This window comes from Mesitornis unicolor, unplaced genomic scaffold (assembly GCF_000695765.1).
Source record: "Mesitornis unicolor isolate BGI_N332 unplaced genomic scaffold, ASM69576v1 scaffold17565, whole genome shotgun sequence".
In the NCBI taxonomy this organism is placed as follows: Eukaryota; Metazoa; Chordata; class Aves; order Mesitornithiformes; family Mesitornithidae; genus Mesitornis; species Mesitornis unicolor.
The window spans coordinates 22,662-34,255 of NW_010186340.1; the positions used below are offsets into that span (position 1 = coordinate 22,662).

The 11,594-nt window shown below is 42.7% G+C and overlaps 1 pseudogene; it reads right to left on the reverse strand.

Annotated features, from left to right (window-relative positions):
- Nucleotides 1–653: 653 nt before the first annotated feature.
- LOC104541150 lies at nt 654–8,751 on the reverse strand (annotated as a pseudogene).
- Between the last annotated feature and the right edge of the window lie 2,843 nt (nt 8,752–11,594).

Here is an 11,594-nt window from a genome sequence, read left to right on the forward strand (position 1 = left end):
TTATATACTCATGTAGATATGAGAAACTAAACACACAAATATCCTACCAGTTTATTAGTTTTTAGCAGTTCATAAATAGGAAATCTCATTAAGAAAACATAATTCAGCAGTGTCCTCTGAAGAGCTTTCAGTCTATTACACTGAAATGACTGGACTAAAAACCTCAAGCAGCATGTTGTGTTCTTATGAAAGTCTTCTGTTGTTATACAGGTTATCTTACAGTAACAACTAAAAGATACTTAGCATATGTTTTTGATCTTTTGTCCTAGAATATACCACTAGGAGAATCTAAATTTCTCTAAAATTTGTCAGGATTTACATTTATGACAAAGACTGCTATTTCACACGTCCCAAAAATTCAGGTTTATTAAACTTTTATCACAACTGAATTATAACAGAATATGTATTTTGCTACAACTGAGAACACCTCTAAGAGCAAAGCAAAGATAAAGGGCTGATATCACTGTGGCTGATAATAAAGGAAGCAAACTCATGCAGGCTCAAAGCTTACTTTTCAGAATGCCTGTGAGCTACCTTTCTCCCATCTTGTAATACATATTCTGCTTAGCTGTGATTTAATACACATATTACAAATCACTGGAAACAATGAAATACAGTCCTGATCACTGGGGGATCTGAAGACAATGCCAGTGTTAGTCTTCCAAGAAAGGGTAGTCCTTGTTATTTTTGAATCTGGAAAAAGAGTATGATTAAAACACTTTAAGGACATACTCCTAAGGCTAAGAAGAAAATGGGGGGTTTTTCCCCCCCTGACAAAAGCTCTGTAGAGCTAAAACTGTGAGCTACAGTAAAAACACTAATGTGAGTCTGCTTCGTCTACACAGGGCAGTGGAAGTTAATGCTCTGTAACATTCCCATACACCAATGACCTTGTTCTCAAAAGATAATGTGTCGTCTGCTTAGCTGAAATCACCAAACTTCCCTGTGTTATTAAACCACTCTGTTGTGAACTCCAAAGTCTGTGGTATGCTATTGGATAAGTAGGTAACGTGGGAAAACAGAAGAAACTGCAGATCTTGGTAAGTCTGTATCTAACTATTCTGGTACCTAGATGCTGCCTTAATAACTTTGGCATAAATACACAGGCACAGCTTTTCACTTCAAAAAAAAGCTTACTTACAACTCATTCTAAAAATGGAGTTTATTTACACTGACTGCCTCTTATGTGAAGTAGCCAAAGAAAACAGGAGAAAAAAAAAAAGCCACCTATTTATTTTGGAGTTTCCAGCCAATTTTGATTTTTAGACAGCAGTTTGGTATGCATCCATTGTTAGAAAATATCTTCACACAATATAGATCTGTGAAAGTCCCCCTGGTACCAACCTGTACAAGATGGGCAGTGCTCTCTTAGACCCTAGTTTTGGATTCCAGCAGAGATGGCTGTGACCAGGGATTGGCTAAGGTGCCTTCTCTTTTTATGTTTAAGTGAGGCTATCAAATGCTCTCTGTTAAAAGGATATCCAGTGATAGTCCAATCTTGCTGAAACAGGGAGGAGGAGATACTCAATGCACAGATGTGATACCGCTTCTTGAAAGCAAAGAGGGTTTCCATCTCCTCTTTAGCCAATTCAAAGTCAAACACCTGAATAAAGATCCCAAACAGCTGTGTTACTTCAGTTTGCAAAAAGATGTGTGCATTTGCAGAAAATACCAGAAAGAGAAGTGGAAAAGTGTTGCATTTGTTGAAGCACTAGGAGGCATGTAATGGATGCATATTTGTGGTGAATAATGAATGAATGTCATAAAGTTGCAATGCTGCTGGAGTCTGATTGCATCATATTTATATCACAAAGTGGAAAAGTTAATCTCTAACAAAGGAGACTTGGCTCTTATTTCTACAGTAACTTTTTGCATTCTTAAAGAAGTAACCTACCCGGTATCAGACAAAAAGTTTTGGCAGTTCTAAGCACGAAGGGAATACTTTGTTCCACTGGCAGAGTGGATTTTTCTGTGTAAAGTTTAACACCATTAACGATGTTGTTACCCTCTTACCTTAAAGTTTTCCTCAATACAGTGTGGAGTGACAGATTTGGGAATCACACTTACGTTTCTCTGAATCTGGAACTGGATAAGCACCTGCAGAGACAGATGGGGAATTACAGCTGAGAAGCTCCGTCTCCCTTCTGAAAGTTGAAAACCATACTAATAGTCAGAGATGTCTCACATTGAAAAAGTAATACAGTAAACCTTCCCTCATTATTACATTTGTTGATGTAATCATTATGTCTCTGAAGTTGAGAAGACAGTGTGGGAGTGCACTGAACAAGGGTTCAGGGGGTGCTGTGTGTAGAAGTGGCTAGTGTGCCAGTTAAAGTCCAAAGCCATTGGTGATCTATCATTAAAACTAGTTAGAGATATATTTTTTTTAAGCATTACAATGTGTACAAGACACAGCTGGAACTCAGCTTTCCATAATACTTCTGTAAATAGTTACTTTACACAAGTGGGAAAAATACATGTTGCCAGGGAAAAATACTATGACCAGTATTAACCTGAACTGGGGTTTTATTGTACTTGAGTGCAGTTTCCTTAATCTGGAGATCATCAAGAAGGGAAATATCCTCAGGCTTGGACCTGTGAAAATAAAAAGCAGCCTTCAGCAGTTGAATGGCCCACTGTCTTCTCCTTCAAGCACTGTAGTGTAAGAATATTGAATTATAACAAAACATCATCTTGCACACTTTAATTCACCATCTTCCCATTGCTCCATTCACTGCCTTCATTCTTTTCACCACAGGTTGGCACATGAGAAGAGGGCTGTAGTTTCTAGTATAACAGGTCACTGTAACACATTTCAGTCCAGCCTGGGATCAGGCCAGGAATTTCTTTGGTCCAGATCCCGAAAACTTCCTCTTGAGAACAGGCAGCTGTCATGTCCTTCACAAGCACAGCTGCTCTGGTAAACGTCCTGTCCCAGGTCAGAGAAAGCCTTGAAGACTGGAGTAAAAGCAAAATGTCTTGAAGTCCTCCATTTAAAAACCTATTCCATTTGTCTAAGCAGGACTGCAAAGTTGCTATTTTCATAAGCATTTGCTGCTTTGTCTTTTGGGTTATTTAGTTCAGAAGTTCTCTTACACGTGTAATAAGCTCACACAAACTCAGTCAAGAATTATCTTCACTGCTTTCACCAACCAACTGATAATTTTTCTCCTAAATATGAAACTCCAGTAATAGCACAAGTACGAATTAGTGGACTGAATATCACAATAAGTGAGAGACGTTTTTCTGTGTGTGTTATTTTTAATGAAAGAGTAAATATTTTTCTAATTACATCAGCTTTACTCTGTGAGGGTTTATCGACATCATAAGACTGGGTTTACTGTACTGGTTCCAATCTACATCCAAGAAAGAAGTCCCACAGCATCCTTACTATGGCCAGTTGCGAGCTCCAAGGGGACAATATGCAGTGACAGAGATCTCTTTGGATTGGCAAAACTTAATCCCTGAGGAAGATAGGGGTGGCTCTCAATCTACTAACAAAAATACTAGGTTACTTCAGAAGCAGAAGGTACTTCAAGGTTTAGCGTCACTATGGTGACCTACCAAGCCCCACATCAGCTTTGAAAAGGTTGTTCATTTTGCAGCTATGGTATTTTTAAGAGAGTCAGCCAGTAATTCAGATAATTTCCCCTTCTTCCTAATCCTGCCTCCAACAGGGCCCAATCTTCATACATTAGTTCCGCTTTCCAGCTGTCTGCCTCATTTTTCGTGACCTCTCATAGTCCCCATATGAATGGGCTCCAATATCCAGTTGTGCACATCCAGCTCCCATGTCATCCAGCCCAACCCATTCACCCCAGCAGTGTGGCTTGGCTCTGGTCCTATCAATTCACATGGCTTTAGGGGCTGTAGGACAGGAGAAGGGTGAGCCCCCATCACGTTCGCCATTGCAGAGCTCAGCTCTCTGCCCTCATGAGCTCAGCACTGCAGTCAAAACAAAGGTGAAGGTTGTGCTTTCAGCCCAGGAGTGCCCCAGGCTTCCTGCACAAGGAAGGGCACAGAACATCCTGCATTGCTCACTGCTTCATGATTTTGCCAAGCACAGGTGTATTCCCACAGAAATATGAAAAAGTGCAACCTTAACATAAAAAAAGTATTTTCTTAAAATATTTTACTGCAGAGTTGTGGAATTTTGGATGCTGTGGGTACACCAGCACAGGCATGTTGACTTTGCTGTGGTCTGCACAGCTCGGGTGCAAGCAAGGATAAGCATGGCTACAGCTAAAGCCACCAAAAAATGCCCAGAGAGTGGTGTGGGGACTGAAGCCACGGTGTGTGCCAGCTCAAGCCACTGCAGGGTACACACTCAGTCAAACATTTCCTCATGCCATGCCCACCCAGCCAGTTTAGTAGGCAGTAGCCATAAAAATACCTCAGTATCAGCAAAGCAACACAAGAAGGAGCCCAAAGGCACAGAGAAATCAGCAATCTGGAACACTTCACCTCAGAAATTCTCTCAAAACTATTCCCAAAGTGGAAAACCTTAAAAGTTTTCAGGCTGTTACTTCAAAGTAGCAAGAATTTTTTGGCCTGTCAGTGAACGTACCTCCCACGTATCCAGAAAATCTGTATCACTGGGGATGATCATGCCATTTCCACCTGCAGGAAATAGCTCCTCTCCTGCCTATCATCACAAAAGAAAAGCAAGTTTAAAGTAGGCTGAATCATAAGTAGTTAAAGAAATCACTTAGAAATTCTACAAGCAAGTGGAGCTGGAGACAGGCTGGGTATCCTGGGTTATGTCTGTGTGGAGGAGAGAGGTGGCCAAAGCCAGTAATCCATACAAACAGAGTAATCTTCAAGACAAGCTGCCTCTTAAGAACCTGTCCTGCAGGCAGAGGAAGGGCAGACACTTTCACCTCCGTCAGTCAGCTTGGGGGAAGGCCAGGGATGTGACACGATGGGGAAACGAGGTTTTAACCTGGGAGGAGAGAATGAAGAGAAAAATGGGAACTAAGTAATTCTCAACTGTTTGATCCTGGATAAGCAAATGATGGCCAAATTCCAGGCTTTAAGAGGAATGTGATCTGGATGGTAATTTGATCCATGACATGGAAATGCTGTGCAGGGTAAAATGAGGTGAGTTTTTTTTTGTTTGGTTTTTTTTTTTGGTACTACAAGGCATATCTTAAGCAGCCATGACCTTACCTTTCCTCCTGGCCACTCCATGCAGAGGTTTGTCATTATGTCCTAATGAGGTTTAACAACTCTCCCCATCAGAGAGGACTAAAGGCATGTCTGGTCTCAAAGGAAAAAGTGGCAGAGCTCTGTCAGATGGCTCCCAGGAGTTAAGGTCTCATTAAGGTCTCAATACCTTGAATCCCATGGGCCAGTGCATCAGGCAGAGATCCAGATAATCCAGCTGGAGGGCAGCAAGTGTTTTCTGACATCCTTCCTTCACCAGGGATCTCTCGTGGCAGGTGGACCACAGCTGCAGGGATGACACAAAGCCTAGGAGCTGCTCTCCTAGCCTGACGGCCACAGAGCATCCCTGGCAGGGAAACATACAGCACAGACACAGAGGCAGCTCACGATGCAGGACATCTTCTTATCTAGGGAAGTGCCACTTTTGGTGCTTTATTTTATTTGCAGTACTCCCAGATAAGTAAAGTGAGAATGAGATACCCTAAAATTCCAACAATTCATATGATAATTAAACAAAACAAAGTAAAAAAAGCAAAACTGGTGAAAATCGACCCACCAGCTTCCAGCAGATAGAAGTTACTTTATTTTTCCTACCATTGTTGTTGGGGGGAAAAAACAAAACAAAACATAACACACAGGAGTTAGCAGGCTGAGGCCGGCAGCGCAGCGGGGGCGACCATGAATACAATAGCCCAGCTTCCTATCTCAGAGGCACCTCAGAGCACAGCCTCAGTTCCTGTCTCCATGGCTGACAATGGATACGGACTACAAAAAAAATCCCTCTCAAATCAAGAAATCAAGCCTCTTTTTTTTATTTAGGAGTTGACCTCTTCCTTCCCTCCATCTGCAAAATGCTTTGCCCTGATAGAGAGGTGTTAATTCCCAGACCAGCTTTGGCACTTTCTGGGTTGCAACCTTTCCTCTGCTCCTGAGAGCTGCCCTCATGTGAGATAAGTTATCCAAGGACACACCTTATTGACAATAAAGAGGTCTTCTCGCTTCACAATCCACTCAATTTTTTCTCGTAGTGCATCCTCAATCTCTCTTTTGTTCTGGTACAGGTAGGCACAATGAAAGTGGTGGTACCCAACATCGATGGCAAACTTCACTGTGTCTCTGGCTGATCCTTGGAGAGACTGAAACAAGAAGACAAGTCAGTAATTCAATAAACAGCAGAAAAAGAAGCTTACTATCCTCCACATCTGGAGACCTTAGACCCCTAATACTGAGGTGATCCAGTCTGACTCTTGGTTTCATTAGTTTTCCAAAATAAAATGAGCCCTTTGGGACTGGCCACAGGAGTCAATGCTGAGTTGCCTGAGCCGGTCTGCACTTTGGTAAGGATTGAATGTTCACATTCAGACACCAGGCTATCTCAAAATAAGTTCTAGTTTGCCCAGAATTAAAAGCAATTTTAGTGTGGGATACTGGCTACATAAGGAAATGAAAGCCCTGCACACAAACAAGCCGGCTCTTGTTGACACAGGAAAAGGGAGGTGAGAGCACAGCAAAACAGTACAGACAGTGCCACCTCCTGGACAAAATACACAACCTGGTATTTAATCGCAAAGTAAATCGCTTCAGATTCTTGGCTTGGAGACACTGAAGGGTTGTTTGATGACTGGATACCGATTCTGGAAAATGGCACTTCAAACAGAAACATGATTCAAAACTGTGACCACCTCCTACATTTAACTTCATTACATCCCTCCCATCATCTTTTTTTTTAAATTATTATTTCATTTCTCTAAGTATTTCCAATCAAAACATGCTTGGTTAGTTCACTTAAATTAAAAGAACAAAAACATAGAAACTGCAGCATTTTTTTCCACAAGGCCACACACAACCAAACAGCCAGTTTTACTAATTTTCCTTTTTGCTGCCCATTTCCCCATCCCACCCCTTTCTATGTGTGAGCGCTGCAGCTCCTAGGGTGGCATGGGAAAGCAGGCTAAGGGTGACACCAGCCAAAAGCCGGGCATAACAGAGTGCCATATTTTGGGGTACTGCTGCGGTATGGGAAAGCAGCTGTGCAGGAGCAAGCACTCCCTGGGGGTGGGGGGGGAAAACCAACCAAACCAACCAGACAAAAATACCCAAATAAAACCACAGCAGGGAGTGATCTCCATCGCTTTTGAGTGGAGGAGTCGTCAGTGGAGAGCAAAGGTGACAGTATACCTTGTCATTACACAAAACTCTGCAATGTGAGATGTTTTTCAGAAAAATATATTTCATTGCTTCATTTTACATGGTGCTCATTGAACAGGACTTCAAGTCAGAGCGACTGGGTGAAGAAGAGGCCCTGCTGCCGCACCAAAACATAGGACATCGCAGCTGAAGTTACTGCGGGAACCTTGAGATCGAATAGCTTTGATTAAGTAATCACGGTGGGTTTGGGCCATGTTTTCATTGCACTAACACAAGAGATTTTTGTGGTGGCAGGGATCATGTGTCCAAAATTTTCCTTCTGTTTAGTCCTAACTGGTTCCTGTTGGTTTCCTAACAGCTTCCTTCAGAGACCTCATCCCTCAGAGCATCAGTGCCCTAAGAGGCCCCAAGCAAGACACACTTTGGTTTTTTAAAGCCTACTCGGCTGCCTTAGGCTTCTCAGTGTCTTTTGTCACCAGGCCAAGCAAGACTGAAAGGGTTAAACAAACTCAGTCCCATCTGTGCATAGGTTGTGTGTTGATTAACAGCAGCTGACCAAAAAATGTAGCAAGAATAATTTAAGATACTTTCAATCTGACACGACAGTGTTTCATGAACTTGGCAGCTTGTAATTCAACATATTTCATTTCCAGTCTCAAATCCAGGGGACAATCCACTATTTCTTTTTTCTTTCTTAAGAAGCTCACTTTCTTAACATTTTCAGCTCATTTCCAGACTCCTTTTACAGATATAATTCAGTATATCCTTAAATCTTCTTTCATTCCAGAAGTCCGTTATTTAACATTTGCAGGTAAAGATCTACCCAAACTACTTTCCTGCAAAGTGTTAGAAGTGCATCTGCTGTCATACAAATGAGTTATTTTCAGACTCTAAGAAGTTAATATTAATTCTCATTTCCAAATCCACTGATTACCACTTAAATTCCCATATCTACATGCACTCATCAATGATGACATGCTGGGATAGTAATACCCAGTGCCAAAAGCAAAAAAACCCACACACAAAAAAACCCACAGACCAATCAAAGAAACAAGACAGGCAGAAGTTTTTACTTTGGTAGTACGTAATTTTTTTCCATAGCTACGAAAAATCTTCTACCTGCTCACTACATGCACTAAGTGAGCACTACCTGCTCACTTAAAAGAATTCCTGAAGGACAGATGTAAATACCCGCAGTACCTGAAATATTTCAAAAAGCAAGAAACACTGCACAGAGGGTTTGCTGCATTTTCCTGACCTGAAGAGGAGATTGCTGAAAATGTCTACCGCAATTCTCAGCAATCTCTTGGTGTCATCTGTGTGACCAGAGGCACAGGGCCGAGGAGAGGTCCCCAGCTCCAGCAGGTACCCGCCAGGTCCCCAGCTGGCAGGGATGGGCATCCTCGCATGGGTGAGCAGCTTCAGGTAGGTGGCCATGGGTGGTTCCCCCTCAGCCGCAGGCAAGGAGAGGCTGCAGCCCCTTACAAAGCTTTTTAAATGGGCTTTGCCCCTCCCTCCTACCTGCTGACTGGCTGTGGACAAGGAAAATATGAGAAGTGCTACAAGAAGCAAAAGAATGCAGGGATTTTGCCTTTATCTCACCCATTGGAGTATTTCAAAACTGATTGTGGGCTCCTCACATGAATTTGTTGGGTGAGCTCATCTTCCCAGTTACACCTATTGCATTGGCTGAGGTTGCAGCTTTTTGCATACCTCATAGTCTTCACTTTTCTGCAGGAAAAGTGGTATTTTAGAAGCTTGCACACACCCCAAGGACCATTTCTCACCTTTCCCCTCCTGAATGCAACACCAGAAGAAGCTCCAAAGCTGTTTATCTCAGGAGGAAGCACAGGTCTGTCCACAGAAGGGATTCACTGTTAAAAAAATTCCCAATACTGCTTCATCCCCGCAGCACTGGGCACCCATGTTGCATATATCCCCTCCACTGCTCCCATTACAGCCTATAGTTCATACTCACAAGCCAAAACCAGTTGGTCCTTGTAATGAAGGGTTCCCCCACTTGGAAGAGGAGCTAATAAAGCAAGCTTTGTCTTTTTAAGAGCCATTGTGTTTGCTTTGTGCAACTTTTCAAAATCAGAACTTGCTTAATCTGCAAGACTGACGATAACTAATGACACACTATAGCATACTGCTGATTTCTGGAGCTGCCACCCTGTCTTCTTCTATACTTACCACTTTTCAGCAGCCAAACAGCTTCAAGTGTCTCATCCCTTTATGCTGTGTTACTGCTACTTTATGGCCTTTCCTGTTGGCATGCTGTCCTACTTTAGATTTTTCACCATTCACAAAGGAAAAAAACTTCTGCATAAACTGAAAAAAACCAGTTTTATGAGGCTCAGGAGGAATAGCAGCCTATTCTGGAAAATCCAAAACCTCTCGATTTTATGCAGAGAGGGTCTGACCCCAGCCTGGAGGTTCCTGTGTCCTGCCAGAAGCAGCTGGCACACTACTTGGTTTCAGAGCCCTGCTCCAAATTTTGCAAGAACGCATGTTAAAGATAGGAGTGCTCAGCATTTATTGTTTATCCAGCCATTCCTGACCTTTTCCTTCCCTGTCATTCCTTTGCCTGTTTAGAGGCAAAACCAGCCCAGAGACCCAGGACAGGTTGCTCTGTTCAGGCACTTTTTACTACTTACAGACCTCTGCATGCAGAATATGCTCAACCTGAAAGCGTTTTCGGACTTAACGTGGATAAAAGTCAACAAATCCTGAAAGGCCATGAGGCTGTGTGTGAGCATGCTCAGCACTCCCAAGACAGACGCTCAAAGAGCCATGGCAGGCCGGCAAGCATCAGTCAGGTGGCCAAGAGCCCACCCTGCTGTTTCCTACAACACATCCCCAGTGGTACCAAACTCTTGTCCCTCCAGCACCAGATTTTCTTTAGGATTTTGTACCTTTTAATGTAGGGTAGTTTTCCTCTTGTATCCTCACATTGTTGCTTGTGCTCCTCTCAACCAGCAACACTCACCTGTGCCTGAAGCCTGACCTTTCCTGCATTGCTTACACTGCAGACCTCACTTCTCTGTCCTAGAGCCTGGGCTTCCTCATGGCAGTTGAAGGCAGAGCTAGCCTGTATCATGGGCACCTCAGCCCCATATCTGAGGATTTTAATTGAGATGGCACCTCAACTCCACATCCAAGGATTTTAACTGAGATGCACAGATTGTTGCAGCTTTGGAACAACCCAAAGGAGAACTCATTTAATTGTATCTCTGAGTTCAAAAAGATCAATCCTCTTCTGCCCGAACTGTGCAATCAACGAAAGCAAAGTTCAACCTGCAGCTATACTGCTCAGTGTGCTATGATGTGGAGATTTGATGCATTTATGTGCTTTTCTCCTTATCTGTGAGTAAAATACGTTACACAGAGGAAACATATATGATCACAGAATCATTTGGTTGGAAAAGATCTTTAAGATCATTGGACCCAACCATAACCTGTTCACTATTAAGGTCATCATCACAGCTCTCTGCATCTCTCACCTGATGCCTTGGTCGGAGACTCTGAGATACCTGTATGGCTGGTCTGCAAGCAAGGATGGGAAGAAATTCACTTCAGCTCATTGCAGAAACTAACGTGGATTAACAACAGGCTGGCTTTCCAGCACAGCTGCAGTGTCTCACATCCTTCAGCGATGTGTAGCTGTCTTCAGAATGAGGACGACTCTCCTGGCTCCTCGACCTCCGCTTTGCCCATCACAAAGGCAGACATGGAGAGGGTTATCCCACTCGCTGCTCCAGCTGTCCTTTGCACAGAAAAGCACATTTTCGTACTGAATCAAACTGCATCCCATAACTGCATAACTTGCAGTCATTAATTTAGTAAAACGACCATTAGCTCTAAGCATTTCTCAAGCCTGTGTGAAGGTCTTCATTCACTTTGCCTTTATTTTTAAGTTCTTGTTCAGTTTTTCACTGCACTTAGGACTTCTTCCTTTAATTCAGGTAAATTTAGCTCAGAAGCATGTCTTTTCCAGTTTTTTTTTTTTACTTCATATATGTCAGAAATGTTTGTTATCTATGAAGCTCTCTAAAGTGTTGATGACTCCTGGGCACATTTCCACAGGCAGGTGCAAAGAGTGCTGAGCCTGCCAACTTGGAGCTGGTAAAATATAAGCCAGCCACGTGGGAAACAGCACAGAGTCAGAGCCAAATAGCTCTCTTCTAAAAACTAATTGCTTCATAAAATAGCTTTGAAAGGTTGACTGAGGTTTCTATTTGCACTTTTTAGGAAAGGGCTGCCCTCAGCTCACAGCTTCA